At 28.4% G+C, this 22,423-nt stretch overlaps 1 protein-coding gene across 1 annotated transcript in view; it reads left to right on the forward strand.

Annotated features, from left to right (window-relative positions):
* Positions 1-6,748: 6,748 nt before the first annotated feature.
* The window catches only part of LOC121113554 (monocarboxylate transporter 2), a 169,760-nt gene continuing 154,085 nt past the window's right edge, over positions 6,749-22,423 (forward strand). Inside the window, exon 1 of the mRNA XM_040707361.2 lies at positions 6,749-6,984. The gene's annotated coding sequence lies outside the window, so the exon portion shown is untranslated. The remainder of the gene's footprint in view (positions 6,985-22,423) is intronic.

The raw sequence follows: 22,423 nt of genomic DNA on the forward strand, positions 1-22,423 counted from the left end.
TTCCATGTTATTGTTATGACGGTTAATTTATAGGTTAAGTTTGTTTATTTTTACTTAAAATTTCTTTGGACAATTTTTCACAGTAAGTTATTACTGTTAAACATCGAAATACAACAAATAGGACAAAGTCACGTTTTTTAAAAAAAGTGGAGCATTTTAGAGGAGGGCCGGAAAGTAACACTGAAGAATTGTTGCCAAGCTATGTGTATAAGTCTTCGTTGGACTCGGAATAGAATTGGGGATCGACAACAGAGTAAATTCAGCCTACCTGTAGTTAGTGCTGGTCTGTTCCTTAGAAATGGAGAGTCTTGCCATTATGCGTAAAAAGAGAAAAATATGAACTAATAACGTCAACCCTGAGCTTATTTAAGTGAATAATATCAAACTGAATGAAATACTTAATTAATTACAAAATTAAATATATTCATATAAAAAAACTCTTCCTGTAGCTAGAGACGGTTGAAAAAGTTTTCAAATATTGAATTCAGTTGAGAAAAAAAATGAGCAAAATGATACTTTTGACGATTAAATAGTTGATTAATTATTATTTTTAATGTACTATAGTGGATTATGATTTAGTATTGCTGATATTACTCACCAGTATAATTGATTTGAAAAATTCACACCAAAAACCTCTTCAGAGCCTTTTTCTTCCTAAAATGAATGTTCTATGTGAAATGTAATTGTATAAAATAACAAAAAAGAATAAACAATCCAAGGAAAATTAAAGTACTTGTTGCAACTATCTCCCTTGTAATGGGCCCTACAATACCTCAAATTAATCCTCAATGAGTTCTCTTTGATCAATTTTATAAAATCTTAGCATCTTAAATAGTATGACTTTATAATGAATATTTAAATAAAACACATATTTATGAAGAAAAAAACATCAGTTTTTAGGGATTTGCTACAGATAGAGTGGGATTTGTGTTGATTTCCTTTCTCTCATAGCTATTCGCAGCTGGTATAATAAAAGTTCGTGACAACTAAGCTGCTCTCTTTCATAACAGTTTTCATATTTTCGGGGTGACCGCCTTAATTTTCAGTTCCTATTTTTAACACACCGGCGGATAATATTACTTTCATATATGGTAATCAATAAGATACTCTATATGTACATACATAGCCATTTTTACTCGGATAAAACAGAATTTTTCCTCATGTAGACACTTTTTGAACCCGAATGAAAGAAGTTCAACATCGTTCAAAGAACGTTGTCCTGTGGATGCAACCAAGACTAATATTCTCGTTTGAAACAGCTTTCTCTCTCATGTTCCGTTGCCAATTCTAGACTAATTCGTATCTAAATAAAAACTCATATGTTAATGCATTTGTATCTTATGGTAGTACTATAGTAAAAATCTTCAATAATTATCTTAAAACGAAAATAAAACAACTCTTTTTTGACAAAAGGTTCTAACAAATTTCATTACTCCAATTTATTTTTGTATTAAGAGAAATAAAAACATAGTAGATGTTGATATATAAATATAAATTAATTGTTAGCTAAATATGTGTCAAATATATCATTATAATGTGTCATAAAGTCCTGGATACGGAATAATAAAGTATAACTTATTCAAGTGTATGAAGAGAAAATACGCACATTTGTGCAAAATGTTGAATGGATAAAAATAGTATTCAATTCATCATTGTTATTCAAAATATACTAGTGATAATATACAATAAAGCAATGACGGCACAGTAGAACATTTTAATCATTAGACTATGCAAATTTACTAAACTTACAAAGATTTAACATAACTAGAGTATTACAAAATATGACCTATCGGTATGCTAAAAAATTAAATACCCAAAACTGACATGGTAATTTAAAAAATGTTTTGGAGGAGTTTAGATTAGTTGTCCTGACGTTCCATTAGATTAGCTGCGAGTACTGCACTCTTTTTCTTTTTTAGTGAGTTAGACTATATCCTGTGAGATTCAATTCATTTTATTCAGTACTCCTTGATTATTATAATGGGAGGTACTATTTTATATCCTTTTCCCGTTGCAAAAAACGTGAAGATTCAACATGTAAGCTATACCTGTTTTAAATTTATGTAGCTCATAATCCACATGGCTTGCATATTAGTACACACAAAAGACGTCACGATAATAAGTCTAATTTTATTATATATATATTATTGGGAAAAAATGTAGTTCAAATTTGCAAATAATTGAATTTTTTCCTTACGGGATTGAATACTTAAATTAATTGAAAAAACCTTTCAGTACCAAAATAATCCTCTCTATACATTGCGAGTTAAACTTTTATAAATCCATTATATTGAATTACTAATAGGGAAAATAATATAAATGTAACGCAGTATTACCTCACTATTTAAAAATCACTATTTATTTTGTTGTTATCTGCTGATTCATTTGTCTTTTCTCGTACGTCATGGCTATTCCATAATATAGAATATTTATCTTCATTCATACACACAAACATTCAGGCATACATAAAGAAAATGTAATCACCAGATGGCTCTTCAGTTGAATCAATGATACTTTTTTATGACAATTAGCAAGATTTTTTTTTGCAAAAGAACAGACTTTTACAAAATTCAGTCAAATTGAATCAACTCACTGAATACTCAAATTGTATGTCATGGTCAAATAATGAAATGCCCATAATGGGCCATCCTTTTAGATTGAAAGAAGCAAGTGTTGAGGTCATTATAAATACCGAGGAGTGAAACCTTGTTTTATTAATAAAGTTAATACTCAATGGTATTTAAGGAACGGTCCCACAATGGACTGGACCGAAAAATTAGGACCAAGAGGAAAGAAATGGTTGCAAATCCCACTCCATATATAGCAAGAACATAGACTAAAATTGCTCCAATATCGATCGTTAATAATTCTTTTAGTCGAACAAGAACTTATCCCTTACTCCCCAACAAATCATCGGTATTATTTTCCGTCATTCATGAGCACACGTTCTTAAAACTTAGAGGCTCTGACCTCAAAAATTGAAAAATAATGATAACAGTTTCTGAAAATAAAAAACAATACAATGTAATCTTGCACGCGTTTTACATTATATTTTATACAACTCTATAAATAGTCATTAATCATTATTATTTAGTCTCTTTAGTATTGGTATAAACAATAAATTTAATAAAATTTATATTTTTAAACCATGGACTAATTTTGAAATTAAGTTAAATATATTATATTAATAGAGTCAATTAGGTTACTATTCCAAAGGCTCTCATACTTCTCTACTTCTTTTCCTATTATTGGTCCTCTGATTCTAGATGTTATGTAATTCAGGTGTACAAAACGTGCTCTCAAGACAAATGTGGAGGGTTATATTTGTAGATTGTGCACAATTGAATCTATGTAGAAAATTAATTAAAAAACTTATCATATCAAAAGGAACTCGTACTTTTATTAACTAAATAATCATGAAACTGTTCTTTTCATACACTGATTATAGGTCATCCTTTAATCCTATATTTAAAGTGGGGGCTCAAATTTTGCAGTAGTATTTTATGCCCGTTATTGTTAATTACGCTGTTTCATAACGCAACCAATTGACGAATGAAATTAAAATAAAAAATTGTATTTTATATTCCCTTTCTCTAACTCTAAATATGTCGAATCAACAACAAATACCGTAACACGCGTGTAATTTCCTCCACAAAAGGCTGTAGAGATCATTAGCATCTTCATTGGAACTTCCCACAACATCAAGAAGTCCGGTGTTAAAAGGTGTTTATAGCCAAATAGAATCAAAACTTCAGCAGCAACAATATGGCTGACTTCTGATCTGCCTCCAATTAATTCTCTTTTAGCTCTGACCTCCACCCCTGGAATTTGTAGTTTTGGTAGTATTGGACCTCTTTTCTAAATTTGGACTCGCTCATGACAGCGTGATACGCCGTGAACACGGCCTATATCGTCCAGAGCATTTAATCCGTTCGCCGGTGTGTTGAGGCTATTATGCCTTGTGAATGAGGACGTGATCAATAAAAAATACAACAAAATATAGTATTTAAACTTATCACAAATTGGTTTTGAGTTGCTTTTTTTTCGATTCCTTAAAAATCAGGTTTTCTGAAATTTAGTCATGCTATTCCACGTTTTAAGTCTCATCTCTGTTATAATAAGAAAAAAAACGAGTAATACAATAGAGATAACATCGTATATGGAGTAAGTAGGCCGATATATAGATGTTATGATTACAAAAGTTAATTAAAAAATGGTTCTCCACGAAACGATTATTTGTTTTTAATTTATGATGATCTGTTTTGTATTCATATACTCTTACTTATATAATTGATAAGAATAAAATTTTAGTCTTTTTTCGAGTATATTATTTACTTAGATGACAGTCTCAAGGAATCCAATAAATGTATTCAATATCATTGAGAAAAAATAAGAAGAAAAATGTTTGAAAATACACTTAATCTACTTAGAAATAGATACAACGAATTGAAAATAAACAGACTTAATATTGGTTTTATTTTTATTTCTTTTAGAGTTGTCCTACTTTATATATTTTGTATATACGTATAAATTCTAACTTACTCTCTATTGTGAATAAATTGATATTTTTAAAAGTGGGATAAATTCCTTTAAAAAATGGAGGTTTATAATTGAGATTAAGTTCCAATATTGTATGTGCGAATGTAAATATAAGTTATACATGTATCGATATTCGATATTTTACTTCTCTATGTAATTAAAGTTAAATCCAACATTTTCTGCTTACAGAACAAAATGATGCGTTTTGTAGTCTCATTCTGTCAAAAAGAGATAGGATTTCAAGACAGATATGAATGTTTCATGTAGGAATGTTGATGTCCCGTTCAATCCCATCCTAAATCTTAAGGATAACTTCAAATCGGCCGCAAAAGCTGTTTTATGTATTAATCTTTTTCCATTGTTTTTAAAGGTTCAATAAACAAGCAAAATATAGGTATAAAATATAATTGTTAATTAAGGTAAAATTATTAATAATATTTTCGTTTATTTTGCTCAATCTAAATAGTTATCTAAAATGTTACTCTACGAATTTAGTTGGTAAACGAAAGTTGACGCAGAGAGTAAGTGGAGAACCTTCACTTTGTAGCAAGTTTCTGCAAGTGTTGCACAAGTAAAATAATCACCTATTTATGTTGCTCTAGCAACGGCGTTTTTAGTATGGTAAGAACATGCAATCCTGAGCTGCGAATCATTTTCTGAATTAACAACCTCTGTGTAATTTTTGAATGGTCTTTCATTTTCGTCTGAAACTATAAGTACTTGATAAAATTCATAAACGCTTTTAATTTTATACCAATATAATTATTTTTCATTAATTTAAGATATAAATAGATTTAATCAGTGAAATATTCAGTGGAAAGTTAAAGAGTAGCTAGGAAGCCAGTTAGCCAATACTATTTGGCATAAAAATGACCTTAAACGAAAAGCCTCAAAATAATCTTAAATACCAATTTGTGATACCACTTTAATTATGTTAAGCTTAACAAATTTGTTATTTATTTATTTGAAATATATATGTTTGGTTAAATTAAATTTTGTTTTAATTATACCGATAAAAACTATGATTTTTAATCCTCAGCATTTTAATACCATCTTACAGCATGGATGGGGTAAGTTGGTTGAAAAGATTGATAATACAGAAAAAGTACTTTTAACCTTGTTATGAAATTAGTGCAAATATTAGATATTATATCAAACTCATTTTTGGAATTTCCATTTAAAGACCGATATTATCCTATGCAGTTGCACCATTCTAAAAATAATTAAATACTTTTCAATCTACCATACAATATATCCAAGTCTATAGGGCCGTCACCATGATGTGTGTGTAGGATGGCTCAACCCATGGACTATTAGATGTTAGTTGGAAAGTTAAGATAATTTGTCCAATGTCTAAACATTTGAAAAGAAGCAGTGAGGGTCTATTGAAAAAAAAATACCTTTTTTATAAAATAGCCATTTTAGAAATATTAAAAAAACATTTTGCTAAAACAAAAGGCATTCCTTTAAATGTTAACAGCATGTAGGGAAAGCCCTCCAAAAAAGGGCGTTCAAAATATTTAACAACAAATTCAAAAAAAAAAGAAAAAAAATGTCATTCGATAAAAATAAATAGAATAAAGAGTTAATTAATTTTCCATTTTGTGAAAAGTAATGAAAAGGTTCATATTTTTTTTTTAAAGACATCTTATATTAGAGTCGGAATAAATGGTTTATCAGTCGAAAAATTTGAAAATAAATAAATATTTTAGTAATAATTTATTTAGATTTTTCAAAATATAGATACAAGAAGATTTAAATCGAAGTTTTAATACCATCCTAAATATTTGACAATTTCAAATATAAATTTGTCAACCCGCATATTATTATTTTATATAATATTATAGAAAAGGAATTCACATACCGTGACTCATTTAACTATTTATTACCTAGTTGATTTATCGAGCACATTGTATCCAATGAATAGCAAATATAGAAGTAAGAATGTATAGAAAGAACATATCATACCTTACGAACATAACCGGAATTTACCTCAATACGTTCCCTTAGAACGAACATTCAGGCGCAGGCTTTTTATACATATACTTTTATGTAGTACCAAAGTGACTATTATTAAACGTACACAGAGCAGTACGTAAAAGAATAAAAAAAGTACGAAAGGAGGTTTTCTGCTTATCCGTGGAAAGAAGAGGGGAAAACGGCTTATATATTGTTATAATATGATATCTACGTGTGAAAAACTCTCGTCTGTTTCTAGGCGTGCAACAATGAATCTCCTTTTTTTAGTCAGTTTGACTTATTAACTCTCTGTGAGTGGACTGTTGAGAGAACGTGCGTGAATAAATTATAATAATATTTTTTTAAGAGCAGAGGAAATTAATTAAAGGATATCATATTATAGCGACGTAACGAGCACCATGATGAGGGGAGCCAGAGAAGGATTCAATATATTTTGATTCATTCGAGAGGTATTATTTGTAAGAGGTAAGACTTTTTATTAACGGCCACTTTAAACAAATTAACTCATTAACGCTGAGAAATGTTTTCTACAGATTTTTGAAGGATAATAAAAAAGTATCCCATATGCATTTCAGTGAATTTGGTCAAGATGTGTGAGTAATTTTACCTAAACCTTAGAACATATAGGGAAAAATTGATATTAACAACGAAAGATATTATTATAAACTGTTGAAATTTATCAAAGATATTTTCAAGAAATATAAAAAAGGCTAATACTTCATATTTCCAAATTAAGAGGATTTATTTAATTTGTTATAAATTTAAGTAGATAATCAATTGACGTGTTCATGTGATCACGATAGGCGTTAATGGGTTAAGCATTATATATGCATATTGTTAAACTAATTTTTTTTAAATGGTAAAGTTATTAAATAATAATAATAATACAAAATTAACTAAGTCAAATAACAACTGACAAAAAAAATCCAGATATATGATCATTTGTACTTTTACACAAATACATAACTTGAATAGGGATAAAATAATTTTTACAAAATACCGTTAATTTATTTTGCACTCCCGCCAATTGAGTGTTTGGTTGTTTTTATTACCCCGGGAAATTATTAGGTTTTTTCTTGGGTGGGAGGGGCAATTTTTTTGTTTTTATAATATTCCATTAATTGGTGAGGTGGAGTTGCATGGATTAAATATAAGTAAATATTACAGTATTACATTTAATCCATCTGACATAGGAATCTTCTTTGAAATATATGTTTATTTTCTTCTCTAGGCACGAGCGGCGCGTGAGCCTATGCACAATAAATGCAAGAGAATAATTTATCCTGCAAAAGTTTGATAATTTCGACAGAACGTTTTTAATGACATATTTTTGAATGACTTTTTTTAGAGCTAACATTTAAAATGATCTTTTAAAAAAATTAAATAGACAACAGTAAATGTTATTAATTTTAAGTTGTTACGATAGAAGTCCAAATTTTTAAACGCAAACTATTATTTTTTGACATAAAAAAGAACTATCTTTTCAACATGTTTGACATCAATATTTTAGTAAAGTATAATCCCCACCTCCCCTAAAATTAATATCGTAAACGACGACAAAAAAAATCATACGTAACCAAGCCCAGTAAAAGCCCCCCCGTTTTTTTTTCGTAGAGGTCATTTGGATATCATGTCCATTCCGGAGTAATAATAACCTTTATATGTATATATTTCATCAAACACGCAATGATTACAATACATTAATATATAAATATCTAATTCGTCATATTTTAATCGTGTTCATTCTAAAAATAAAAAAAGTATAAAGAATTTGCTATTAAGAAAAAATTAATCGAGAAAATTTTTTATAAACTTTTTCTTTTTAGAAACTACTTTTATGATATTAAAGTAATATCATCCTTTCTTCGCCCTTAACACTTCAAGAACAATGGTATAGCACCTCTTTTTACAGATTGTTGGCATCAATGATTATTCATCTTGTTTTAAACAATACAAATTGACAACAAAATTGTTTCGAAATTTAAAAATAGGTCTAGTGAACATTATAAATGTAATTTTTTAACTAAAATAGTAAATGCACACTAGAATGAAGGTAGTATAGCACTTCTTCACGTACAGCTAATATCAATATTGATTGTACCAAAGTTTCAAGGCTTTGCTGGACAACAAAATAATGATGTTTGAGTCTGTTCTGACTATAGAGGTAAAAAATATAGAGTAATGATGTAAACCTGAAGTTTACAGAGTCGTGGTTGACAAAAACATTAATGTTTACGAAATAGGTAGTTAACAGCTTAGATGGCACTTCCAATATTTTTTGGTTAAATTCTCACTGTATTTCATATTTGTTGATATTTTTCTTTAAGGAACTCTTCAGTTTTTATTGAAGTATAGGATGATTCCATACAAGATCTGGAGTGATTTATATATAAACAACCGTATTTGTTATTGTTTTGGTCGACTAACTGACGGCTTCAAAACAATATCCTTTTCTGTTGCTCACCGTTTACACTTTGTGTATTTTATCACTATGGTTCTCACTATTATAGTTACAGCACAAGTATTAGCTTGCTGCAAAAACAGACTTCAATATGTCTGAGTACATGTTTGAACCAGTAAATATCTATTTGTACAAAAATGACTCCACCGTCTACTGAGGTAGCATTCAGAGTTTTAGGGATAATTAAAAAGTATATGGATTAACATATATATATATTTTTTTTTTTTTGAGGGAGGGGTAGGAGGGGGAGGCTAAGGTTTGAGCATTACATAATATTTTACATCTAAGTTAATATGGTATTTAAAAGTATATGGTTTTGAATGATTTTTTTTTTTTTTTTTTGGCTTTGCTTAAAATTTCTCAAGTAAATACTGCTCCATTGGGATCATAACGTAAAGAAGTTTGAATCAATAATTCTTGAAAAACAAATGATATTTTAACTACAGTTCAATTTGTTGCACATTTACAACATAAGAAAGAAAGTTCATAAAATTTTACATATCTAACAAAACACTACAATAATGTATTTAAATAATTATAAAAAAATAGAAAATCATAATATAGCCTTTAAAGAACATATTAATGACTATTTTATAAAAGTTTAGGCCCTTAATTACTAATTACCGATTTAGCGGGATAAAAACATCTTACAAATAGACATTCATTTTTAGCAAAGGAATTGTTGCAAATGTAAAACAAATTATAGTTTGTCACATTTTCGTTGAATATTATATTAAATAGTCGTTTTGTTGCTTCGTATGCTTCATATTTGTCACAAAAACATATAAGGGTTCAAATATAATGTAGCGTTAAAGTCCCTTTTTGTGAGATTGGTACAACCCTATGAATATATGTACGTATCCTGTTCATCATGATGTGGTTAGAATATATAAAAAAGTAGAGTCATGATGATTGAAGCTTTTATATAATTAATTTCAAAAGTGTGGTTTTTTTTCAACAGATTTTAAATGTAAATTCTATCTTAAAGAAAAATCAATTTTTCATTTATGCTTATAAGATTAATTTGTTATGGGAGTCAAGCCTTTTCTTAGTGGTGGTGGTGGAGTTATTCATGCTTATCATCAGGTACTTACATTTATATATGGATAAGTACAATGTACATACAACCATTTTGGAATTAAAATACATATTATACCATATTCATTATTCTCTGGTTTTCTACATATGTAAATACATTAAAGTATTACAACTTTTGAAATGAATTAGTATGAAGATACACATTTAAATTATGAATGTTATATTTTTAGTGGATTATAAGAAGAGTTTTACCGTTGCTCTAAGTCACAGCCAAAAGATGAGGCTCTGATAATATATTAATTTGAGATATATTATATAATATTTCACAATATTGACGTGAGAAGACAAATTTTAAGCATTCTCAAATTATCACATAAATCACCAATCTTATTTTAATTTGATTTGAACCTTGCAGAAGGTTTCTTTTCATTTTCAAAGTTTATGATGGAACTTTTGATTAATTATATCTGCCTCTGCGAGATATTCTACTTTTTATCTCAAAATCCCAAACATGGATGGTTGCTCCTGGGTCTACACCCTTGGGTTGATTCGGTATTTCGTATTCCCTACGATACTATTCGAAGTTTAAGAGGATTGTCAGACGGCATGAATATTTTATGAAGAGGTCAACATTTTAAATTGATGAATTTTTCATCAGTTTTATATTATTTTATCTTTGTTATGATTAATTTGTCAGTAATATGTATTGTTGTTAGGTCTTGGTTAGGTAGTTTAATCTTAAGCTATAATGCTTGCTTATGTTTTGTTTAAGTGACGCAATTCTTCTTTGCATTTTATTTTGTTTTAATTCTGTTTGTACATAATGAACAATATAAATAAAGACCTTTAAAAAAAACACTTTTGATAATGTTTAAATTATCGATACATTTTGTTGTCTGTATGTTAGTGTCTTAGAAAGGGGATTTGTTAGGCACATCTGAAACCAATATAGTCTTGAAATTTTTTATGAAATTACACAAAAAAATTTAAAAGTTAATTTTGGAAAGACTTAGAGTGAGGACACAATTATTTTTGTAATCTTTAGAAATGCCACATTTACATATACTTTAAATGTCACTCTTAAAATTATTCATTTAAAAAATAAAACATCTAAATAATATATATTAAACTATCCCATTTTCGGGCTGATATTTTGTTTCCTCTTCATAAAGACTTTTTCGGCTTACGTAATAAAAAAATGATTGTTGCAAAAATTTGAAACCTTTCACCCCCTTTCTTGCGTCGAACATATCAATTTGGTTGGAAAAAATGGTACTTTAGGTCAAAATATGCCCATTATATTTATATTTTTTTGGGTTTTTCATTTAACATTTTATGTACCTTGTCTTTGATAATTTAGGGAATCTAAGATGTGCTCTATGATTGACTATTTTCCTCCTTTATCAAACTTGACATATCAAAATTGAACAGTAATTGAAGTGATAGTTATTTACAAAAAGAAGGAATATTAGCTGGATTAATTATATTTTGACAAAAAATAACCTTTTTTCTAAATCAATTGGTCTGTACCTGAGAGGCCTCCAGCATTGCGAAAGTCAGTCTATTGAATTTATTCAGTAGAAAAGGTATTTGTGCAAGGGAAAATATGTTAACCCAAAAACGGGACAGTCTAATGTAAATAATATATCTTATAAAATAGGGAAGTCGATGGTATAATTTTTCCTCTTTACAAATCTCTTTGATATTTCTATTCACTCTTATTCAAATAGAAGGGGTTGGTAAGTGTAATTTAACTGGCCGCCAAGACAACATCAAAAGTATTTTTTATTTTCAAATACATAGTTAGACATTTTGGATCATGATCAAAGTGTGGTTTCCCCACTCATAAATGTCTAAAAATCACCAACCCTTTTTCTGATTATGTTTATTTTTTTAACAGAAAATATATTTTCAAGAAATTATTAACATATGTGGTTTGGTAACATAAAAAATGTCTCGGAGAAAAATAAGAAAATCCTTATATATTTTTTTACTTTATATATATGTAAACACAGAAGAATATTTCATATACACAATTGGGTCAATTATAGGGTTCCTATTGAAATTTAAAGGATGAATACGAATTTAAGCTATAATTTAAAGTTGTTATTTGATCTAGAGACTTAAATTGACTCCAATTTCTTCTTTCAAATATAATCTGTCTATTTCTCATTATTTTATTATGACGATCAATTTTGACTATTGCAACACACTCAAATGATTAATTAAGAATAATTTGTACTTATAAATTTAGGATAATTCGACAAAGAATACATTTATGTAATCTACTCTCAATTTTGATATAAACCATTCCAGCTTTATGTTGTGTTGACGGGTTATATATTCAATTTTGAGTCTGAATTATACTTTTATAATCCACTCAACTAAAATTACTGATGGTTGATCATCATATACAAGTACATAGATCCCCTGCTTCTTTCCCCTCGAATTAGGATATAAGATTAGGGGATGTTAGATTAAAAAAATAAGCAAGTAATGAGATTAAATGTACATAGATGCTTCGCCCCTATCATGTAAATGTATGGAAAAGTAATTCCTCCGTATTGGAAATTAATTATTGGGATGATGAATAAGTAATTTTCTACATATATTATTATTATATTGATTGGATGACTTACTTGATCAAATTCCTTCTTACAAATGCATTCCTAACGTTCTCATAAGAATAAATTGCTTCTTCACAAAATGGGACAGTCGCCATTTACATACATAACATCCCCATAAATTATTGTTTTCACATTTTTCCTCAAAAATATACGAAGAGAAAAACATTTGGCTGTAAAAGTTTATTTATATAGGTAGTTGTATAACAAGAGGATAAATTACGCTAGTCGACAAATTTTGTATGGTTGTTCTTATAAAAAGAAACCTGAAAACAACATTTGTGGTCTAGAAGGAGCAACATTTTATAAGAATCAATCAGACTTGATGAATTAATAAATATACAAAACTGTTTTTTTTCATTAATTTTTAACGTGCTTTTTTTATTATTATGAAACTGTGTCTGCTGCACTTTTGTCATTTTGATCAAGAAAGAGGTATTCATTAGATTTTCAAATAAATCTTAATTTTTTTCTGATTCAGAAAAGATACAGAAATAATGAAAATACTTATTGATTCTGACAACATGTAATTAAAAATTATGTTATATGATTTTTTGTTTCATTTTAATATTTCAAGGCAACAAGTAATACTAAATCATGTACATGTTGGAAAAAATATTTTTCAAAAACCCTTTGTAGGCTACAAAATCAGAAATTTTAGGTTATAAAGGATTTTTTGATTTTTTTATGTTCCTTTCATTAGTGAGATGGAGTTGGACTGATTAAGTATAAAAACCATTCATTCCATTTAACCTAGAAATCTTTTTCGAAGTCCGTATAAATAATGAATATTTTTTTCTCTAGAAATGACTATAACTTCCTTACGTTGAGTTGAAAAGAATGATTTCTTCTGAGTGTATTATGCATGAGCTATGTCGTTCCACTGTTTTTTCTGCGTCTTAGCAATCGCGGACACACCAACTTAATCAAAGAGAAAACAAAAGCTGAAATTTTATTAACTATAAACAAAAAGTTGTGACTGATACATAAATAAAATAAGTCAGCAATAAGTAAAAAAAAAAAAAAGTTTCCATACCTCTCATTATAATAGCTATTGGCAGATTGAATAGCAAATCTATGCTTAACTTTGATTGATTTTCTTATCAAGCCTGGTTTGTTAAGAATTTTTTATTTGAGTTAGTATTCTTTTTTATCTGCGCCAATTGTTTTTACTATAATACAAAATCTGAAATCCACTAATTTAAACCCAATTTAAATTAAAAAGTTGATATTTTAAATGATAAGATATAATCCACAGAAAAAGTAATGTAAATTTGTCAAATATTACTTCCTTGATATTTTTAACTGTACATTAGTCGTTGCAAAAAAATACATTGCATATTATACAGCCATCGATTTGTCTACTTAAATCCCCTCTTAGCAGTATTAAGAACATTGATTTGTTGAATTTTAATAAGCCCTTGCTAAGAACTAAGAAGTAAAGTATATTAAATAATTATTAAACTAATTGAGGCTTTTTATTCAGTTGCTTATTTGAGAAAAGTTGCAGGATACAATAAAAGTAACGACGTGTATTTGATCCAATCGTTTTATAATTTTTTTTTTAAATATTAGTCAATACATTAACTATCTTTAATAAATTGTCAAAAAAATAAAAAAAATGTATTCAGGTGTGTTAAGGAATTATACACAAGAGGACTTGCCTTAATGAATCAATTGGTAACTTTTTTTTCTACTGTCAACATAATATATCATCTAAAAATGCACTAAATCAAAATAATCACTGGACAATTATTATTTATGTCCTTATAAGTAGGAACGACAAGTATATGAATAATGATTATATCAAAAGAGCCGCTGATTAATTGATGAGATATGGTTTACAATTTTTCCTGCATGTCATATTTTCTCTTTCTAACTCGAAATTAAAGACAATGCAAGAGGAAAATTGAAATTTTTTCATCGTAAAATTTTAATATTGAGGAAAAAACTTTGCTGAGCGAAGCGGTGCGAATTATAAAGGATAGTTCTTTTAAACCTTAGCAAATTTCTCTGACCTCATCCTCTCTCCCTACAAACCGGTTCTAATACAAACACACACTAATGAAGAGTAAGTCTGGTGCGAATGTCACTCTAACACGTTAGTTGCTCATTATGCTTCTAAGTCAACATGCGAACCGATCAACTCAACATCCCTCAGTTGACAGATCGACTCTGAGTCCCTCACCCTTGATACTCCATAAGAGACAAACTCACAACTTCCTCCACATAATGATAACTTTTTTTGAAGATCCTTCAAATTGTTAATTGTCCGAATAACTCGTAAGAGTCTAGATCCCTCTCCCTCTAATCTAAAAATATATCATTCGGTCGCTTTGCTTTTTATTAAAAGGTTGCAATGATTGAGTTTCAATCTTCTGTTTAAGTTGTCTCCAATTTTGAGATAGAAAGAGAAAATATGACGTTTAGTCAAAATTGTAAACCACAGCCAATTGAAGGATAACTTCTCCAGAAATTTGACTTGCAATGACCCTAAAATGTTCACTTGTCCATAGATACAAAACTAATAAATAATTATTAATATTGGACTTAGACAAGAGAAGCTGAATATCAAATTGCATTAGAGCCCCCTCAAAAACAACCTATGAAACTGTCTCATTTACCAATATTCAACGTTCCATGAATATAAATGGCCTTAATTTGAAGTATACTCAAATGCTTATTTAGATACACATACATAAAACACCTTCCAGGTGTCTACTCAAAATGAGAATCGACTGCTAAGAATAACAAAAGAAAGTGTAAAATATTTTGCAAAAATTATAAATATATTGACTAACACAAAAAAGTAATCAAAATATGTCAGCTTTTATATTTGATACGACATTTTTTTTTAAATTGTAAATAAGTTATGGTATTGAGCGCATTCATTGACGTCACAAATTACATCATAGTTGAGTTGTCTTAAGAGCTCGAAGATGATATTTTTACTACATAAAATTGAAAATCTACAATAAATCTATATTAAACTCCATCAAATGCCTGTAAAAATAGAAATAGACTTAATGAATGTATTGATTAATACTTGATGTTAATAATAAACACTGATTTTGAGCCAAATCAATATAATATGTAGTAAAAATCCCTAAAAATGCTCAGACTTATATTATAAATTTTTGGGAGGATCGATTAAGAACGATAATTAGCGAAAAATAAAGTATTTTTATTGGAATACTTAATTTATTGTCTACACTATGTAGATAAGATTGCATAACGACGTAATTGCATATTTTTAATACATTTGGGGATTAAATACATAATAAAACTAGGCAATAAAAGGATATATTTTTAATTAATAATAAGATATCAGTCCTTTCATTTGTTGGTTCCAATTTGACATCAAATAGTTCAATATTCCCCTTAATATTAAGCAAAAAAGGGATTTTATTGTATAAAAAACTTGAGTGTTATATATACCTCTCAAATGGCCTACATCACTTGAAAACGTACTATTATGCAGGTAAGGAATAAAATGGCGACTAATACTGACATCTAACGATCAAAAAATATAATATATACATGAACTTTGAACTCTCAATCTAATTCTTAATTCCTTACATACATTGCAAAAGTTAGCACGTATAATACTAGATTTAAATATATTTATAAATATATGCTGCCTTGAATATGAAACAAAAGAGACTTTACTCCACCAAAAGCCATTATTAAAAGATGAAAATTACAGACCGTAAGTAATAATCATGAATATATAAACTTCTTTGCTTAAAGTCACTCTGTGAAGTGCTCATGCTTGAAGAAGAAGAAAAATCTATGAGATGGAGATTCTCCATTTTTTTTTTTCCATTCTTGAGTTGATATAAATCCACAAGATCTTAAAAATTTATGTTTATGTATATAAGACATAGATACCTATAACAAAGTATATAACTAACTATAAGCGAATGTTTGGCTTGATTAAAAACAGTTTTATGAACTATAAAAAAAATAGAATAGTTTTTTCTTTTGTTAAATAAAAAAACTTTTTTAAATTCCTTAGTATTTATTATACAAGTCAAGTATTTTTGAGTATAAATATTTATTATATTTACATAGGTAAGAAGGTACAATTGAAATATTTTCGACTCTGTTCTATCACTAATCAATATTATTTTTAATAGTCTAATACTAAAGATCTTATACATCAATAAAACCTATTGCGTACGTCAATTTTTTTTTTTCTATTATTGATTCAATTTGACTCATATTTAAGGAGTCCAAATAACTTAAATATTTTAGTTACATCTTGATGTTTATAAGTGCTTTGATATTATATTTATTTGTATATCAGACTGTGTGTTTTTTGGTTTTTTTGAGCTATTGTTTTTATCAAGCTGAATGAAGATATTGATAATCCAAAAACTCACTTTGGTAAAGTTTGAGGACCCTTCAAGGTATTTTAATTGGAATCAAGAATTGGCACTCAGTAGTGTGCAAATATCCTCCTAAGGTCATTTGTACAAAATGAAGTAGCATTTCTTCTTTATGTTGAAGTCAATAATGTGCCATTTTAATGTCTATTACATTCATACTTTAAAAAAGTATGAATGTAATATATATTAAATCTATATCTATGGTGTGTACAAATAGATGATTTTAGCTCTATATCTCAATTTTTTCAGCAGTGATGGTTGATTACATGTTTTTAACCTTTTGTGTGACTGTAATAATGGCACCAATTTGAGTTCCATACCTCAATATGTTGTAAATTTATTGTCGTTTATGGGTTTTTAACGTTTTGTGCTTTCTTCACCTCCCAAAATTTAATGGCATCTTACTGTGACCATATATAAAATTAGATCAATAACTTTTGTCTTAATCCTGGTGACCAACAGACAAAAAACAGAGGCAATAAATAATATTTTTGTCTCAAAATTGACCATTTTTAGGTCTCTTGTCTTTTGTGAAAATCTTAAACTATTAAAAAAAGATATATAATAATATATTATTACTTATGAATTTAATGCTAAAAATATAAAAAGTAAAGTTTTTAACTCATAAAATCATCATATTTGGGACAATATGTTAAAAGAGGCCTAAAAATAGGCAATTTTGACACAAAAATCCCATTTAAAAAAAAAAAAAATCAGCAGAAAATTATTTTTGTAAACAAAAAAAAAAATATTCAGTCGAAAACAAAACAGTCTAATGTAGGTACATATATGAAACCGTGATAAGTAATTAATTTTATTTAGGCTTTATTGGTTATCTTGTAATTCACATTTTGCCAAATTTCAGGCCATTACAGACACTTAGTGATCGACTTTTTACTAACTATTATCCCTTAATTAGAAAGAATCGCTATAAATTAGTGCCCGTTTATATTTCATGAACGCCTTATTTTAGTGAGCTAAAATTAGGCACACATTATTTTGTTATATTAAAATTTTTATATTATTAATATTAAAAATTTCTCAAGTTATTTTGAATAATTCTTTGATATGGCATTACCTAGTAATAAACTAGGTACATTTTGTCTTCTTTTTATTATGTAGCTAAATTTAGAACTTTAATAAAAAGTTATATGCTAGACTGATCTATTAGATTCATATTTCAAAAATGAAGTCTTAAATACATATAATATGGAAGAATGCCTCAAGAATGTGACCTCGAGAAAAACTTTCAGTGTTTCTTAAGTTAGGTACAAAGTTTAATTTCCTAGCATTTATTCGTGGGTGTGTTTTATTATTGACGATCGTTTTATTATTACAAAGTTTCTACCATTATTCCATAATGTTTGAGGTGAGAACATTTAAGTACAAAGTTATCACGTGAATATGTGCTCATGAATGATGGAAAGTAGCACTAATTATTTGTTGATAATAAGTGTTACTTCCCCCTTGCTGGACTCAGAGTTGTGGTATTTGTTGCCCAAATTTGTCTTTGCTGGATACAAATGAGTATGTTTTTTTTTCATAGATCTTTGTAGCTAATCTTATAAAATACCAAGACAGCTAAGCTGCACTTCTCCAAAACATTCATCAAATTGTCAAGATTACCATGTTGTTATTTTATTTTTAGAAACAGAATTTATGAGCATTGAAACAATTGATTTTACTCACTGGTTAAAATAATATTTTTAATGCAGTCAAATTTAATGATATGTCTTCTAATCTTTAGTTTGCAAAAAAATAAAATAAATAAGGGTTTAACATATCATATCTTCAATATACATATATTCTAAGTCATAACAGAAAATGAATCCGCCGTCTCTTGTATTGTTCATATGTACTAGCGTTTCTGATTTGTTAAAATTGTTTTTGAGCTGTATCCTGGAAAATATGGGGATTTCCTCAGTGGCTAACAAATACAATATATATATTTCATATTTGAAGTTGTTTATATCCAAGTATTCTCAATTCTCATTTTCTCCACTTTATTATTATTATTTTATTTTTTCGAGCTCAGGCGTTGTTGTGTCAGTACTGCTAGTAATAGAACTTATAAAAAAATAAAAAATACACTGATTTACGTCATGCATGACCAAACTTTATAAGTTTTAAAACTAATGTGAAGGACTGAACTGGACCGAACTTAAGTTCTAATAAAGGACAGAAACTTAAATAGTATCATCACGAACGAGCTAATTTTTGATTTTTTTATGTAACTGGGGATTGCATAATTGTGAAATACAGAGCCTGGCCAGTGGAATAAAAGACCCATCACTTAAATTCATGTACTCCAAAGCATAAATAGTAAAAAATTTCAAACAATTGATTCTTCATTTGTTCCACAACCCGACCTACAGCAAAGAGTCAACTTCGTTATCCTTAGAAATCCTGTAACTGTTTTACAAAACTATTATAATTAAATAATTAAAAGTACATTCGTAGGAATTTTCTGCAAGTGTAAAATTTCGGAAAACGAGATCCCCGGAGATAAATGTCAGTACCACTTCTTATATGTATACCCAATGAATAATTTACGTCTTTTTGAAGTCTATCAAAACAAATGTTATTTATTTACCTATATATATCAGAGACTTCATTGTTTTTAAGCATTTTACTCTCCAGATATCGATGCATAAACTCAATGCAAAAATAATCAAATGAATTTGCATAAATAGCGTAGATATGTATGTATGAGAAATTGGAAGCTTAGTTCTTATATTTATATGTATATAGATATATACTATCTATATACACTAGGCATGTATACTCAGTTAGTATTTAATAAGCGAGAAAAAACAAAGAGCTGAGCTTTTGAACGATCTTGCCAACTTAATTAAACAGTGAGTGAGTCTTTGTTTGCTCCATCGCATCCCCTATAAATCACACACTTTCCCTCGTATTTAATGAGAACAATATTTTGATGGTCACAGCCGCCCTCAAAATCTATCAAGAACCAAACAACCAACTCATACAATGGAACTTCGGCCTACATAGAAAGGACCCAACATACGAGCTTTTTTCAATACGAGCCTTAATTATGTTTTTTACCTTAAGTTATAAGTTTTATTGGAATTACAAGAGGCAAAATGAGTCTTGAATGTGTGCACACCGGTCAGTAATTTGTATAACTGTAAAAAAATATCATCTGCACATATGCTAACCCTTTGTTACTTAACTGGGACTTTCTATACCCCAAATCTGATAAAATTTATTTAAATCTGTTGAAAATAGATTTTAATCTTGGAAACAGCATGCATATGCTTCTTAAATATCTTTCAGAATAAATGCACCTTTCTGTTGTTACAAAAATATATTTTTTATAATCATTCGCAATTTTTATTATCAAATTTGGTTAATTTGATCATTTGTCTATTTGCACTTCTTTTTTTTTTTTTTTTTGTCAATTTAAGGTATGAACGTAAGAGCGAAGTAACTCAGTGGACAACATAGTTGAGAGAAATTGTTCTCTTGAACTCAAGGTACGTTGGTTCCATTCAAAGGTAGTTCCTACAGAAGAAAATTTACATTTCGTATATTGACTTCAAAGATAATTCCTAGTTCAGATGGAGTATGTAATAATATAGTGTTTGTTCATGGTAGGTAGTGATGGCATTTCTTAAAGCTCGGAAAGAAGGTAGGAGTGAGACTAATGATATCCATTTAATAGAACCCTTCTTGACAGTAACTACCTTTTATTTGAATTAGGGGAGAAAATGTTTTACTGCAGTATAATAGAGTAGAACCTACAACATTTATAGAAGCACGAGTACAAGAAAAATATTGAAAAGATTATATTTCAACATTTGTTAAACATTATTCTTGTATTATACATATAAAAAAAAAAAAAAAAAAAAATAGGACGGAATTTATCCGGCCGAATGAAATGGTAACAATCTCGACGGTTCATTAAAGAAGGAACAAAAAAGAAAGAAAAAAGAACGATAGCACCAACTTTTTTTCCTAGTATAATCTCAAAGCTGTTATTTTTATCTACATTTTGCCCATCTCTTATTATACCTAATAGGTGCATCTCAAACTGATCTGTTAAAGGAAAATTTAACAGAAAATAAATTGAGTACGTCTTCCTATTTTGGGGGTTGAAACAGATTGATGTCAATTACATCCTTTAAAATGAAGATCATTGAACTACAAGATTGGTCAAAGAACGGATAACATTTGTATGTCAGGTTACAACTGTATCTACCTATATTTTAACAAAAAACAATGTAAATATACTTAAGGACACCTTTGAAAGAGAAATCAATAGAGCACGATAAATAAGTATAATTTAGTGTTGGCAAATCTTGTTTTCTAAGTTATATGCGATTTACAGCTTGAATAAATCTCTAGGTTAGTTAGGCTTTATTAGTCATGATTCATCTACAGGGAGTTTTTAATTGAATTAAAAATAAAATAATATTTTTAGTAAAGCAAAATTAATTATATATTAAATGTATTAATTTATGATCATTTGTAGAATTCTTTTTTTTTTTCTTATATCATATTTTATAAATGCAATTAAAAATGATTAAAAAAGAAGTTTATAATCATGTACTCGTGATATCTATAGTATTAATGGATGAGCAAGCGCCACTTTGATTGTAAGTATGTAAGTACTAGAGTTGAGAATCGGTCCAAGACCGATTTTTGATCAGTTTGGTCGCAATAATTTTTTTCTAGACCGATTTGGACCAATATTTCAGTCGAGACCACTATCTCAGACGGTAAACAAAATGTACTCGTATTCAAATCGTGGATCGATTTTTTGGTCTCAAAATATAGCTTGATTATCTCTCTAATCCTGATTTTTTATTTATAGAAATATGATTTATGCAAGCATTTAACTTCATTTGACGTTATTGTACCGATGTTCACAATTTTGAAACGCAAATGACGTCATTAAAAATAATCTATACCTAATCAACAATGATATGAATTGATAGGGATTTTTTTAACTCCAGTCCAGTCTAAAGTTCTTAATAGGATCTTATACAGTAGACCGATATTTTTCCGTTTTCGACTCTTGAATCGACGTTTTCGGTCTCAATATATAGTAAATCTATTATTAATCTTGATATCTAAGTATAAATTTCATTTCCTAAGATGTTATTTTTGTTATTTTTTTAAACGATCACAATTTTGACATAAAAATGGCGTCATTAACATTTCATCTATAAACTTGGTTTAGACCGACCATACCGATTTTTTTCTTTGTTTGTTTGATACCGATCTAGACCAAAGTTCTTTAAAGTACCAAATTGGTTCAGTCTGCTAAAAAAACATAAAGTCTTCGAACCGGTCTAGGATTTTCAGACCATAGCCTAACACTAGTAAGTGGTACATACATACAAAAAGATTGGACTTCAAGGATT

Source organism: Lepeophtheirus salmonis, chromosome 2 (genome assembly GCF_016086655.4).
Source record: "Lepeophtheirus salmonis chromosome 2, UVic_Lsal_1.4, whole genome shotgun sequence".
Classification (NCBI taxonomy): Eukaryota; Metazoa; Arthropoda; class Copepoda; order Siphonostomatoida; family Caligidae; genus Lepeophtheirus; species Lepeophtheirus salmonis.